At 34.5% G+C, this 1,015-nt stretch overlaps 1 non-coding gene across 1 annotated transcript; it reads left to right on the forward strand.

Moving 5' to 3' along the window:
• Positions 1–618: 618 nt before the first annotated feature.
• On the forward strand, positions 619–730 carry LOC129656672 (U6 spliceosomal RNA). The gene has a single exon (XR_008716462.1). It is a non-coding gene; the product is annotated as a U6 spliceosomal RNA (small nuclear RNA).
• The last annotated feature ends 285 nt before the right edge of the window (positions 731–1,015 follow it).

The raw sequence follows: 1,015 nt of genomic DNA on the forward strand, positions 1-1,015 counted from the left end.
TTAACTATAGTAAGCTCCTCCATGGATATTCGAGTAACTTTATGGACCATGCTTGGGTTAATGTTAGGATAGAAATGCCATTAGGGCAGAATACTATTAATCCACTGGTGACATGTGTTAGTGATACTGGAAAAGTTATACAGATAATGAGGACTTTTGTAGTTTTAGCTCATTCCCTTATTAAGATTTGTAGGTGTTTTGTATGAATGTATGATCCTCCCATTCACTCTCAGTGAATGACTCAGCTCCCTTTAACCTACCAAGAAACACACTTGATAAGGCATACTGTTAATGGAATGTGACTGCCTTGTTTTCTTTCAAAATGCAGTACAGTTACTTTGGAATTACAACTCTACTGTGTGACCAAGAAGTACCCTCAGTTAAAATACAGATTGCACAGTTTATTAGAAATGTGAATTATATTTTTTTACTTACTCAAGAGATCATGATTGGGAGGAGAAGTGGAGCAAAGAGGAGACTGTTCAAGAAAATATTATATTAATCTGAGGTTCTTCTTCTTCATATCTGATATGTCTTTTGCCAAGAATTGACCAAAAGCCTTTATGGAAGATGTACTCCGACAGTGACAGTCAATTACCTGTTAAAAATACCTCTGATGTTTGCCCCAACAGCATGTACACTACAAAATTTGAACCAAACAGAGAAGACTAAGTAAGCATGGTCTCTATGCAAAGATAACACGCAAATTCATGAAGCACTGCCTATTTTTAAACCAAACTTATTATGAATTATAATTTTGTACTAAATACATATATCAAATCATTAAGTTGTATATCTTAAAATCATATGATGTCATGTGTCAATTATATTTCAATAAAACTGGAAAAAATAGAAATATTTGTGTTAGGAGGCTGGAGGGAGAGCCAGAGTCAGGTAAGGCAGTCCTGTCTTTTGAGACTATAGTCAGGAATTTAGGAAGAAATTGGAAATGCAAAATGCTGTGTTAAGCACATATGTAGTTACCTGAAATCTGCATCATTTTAAAACAAAGTGC

The sequence above is a fragment of the Bubalus kerabau genome, chromosome 6 (genome assembly GCF_029407905.1).
Source record: "Bubalus kerabau isolate K-KA32 ecotype Philippines breed swamp buffalo chromosome 6, PCC_UOA_SB_1v2, whole genome shotgun sequence".
Classification (NCBI taxonomy): domain Eukaryota; kingdom Metazoa; phylum Chordata; class Mammalia; order Artiodactyla; family Bovidae; genus Bubalus; species Bubalus kerabau.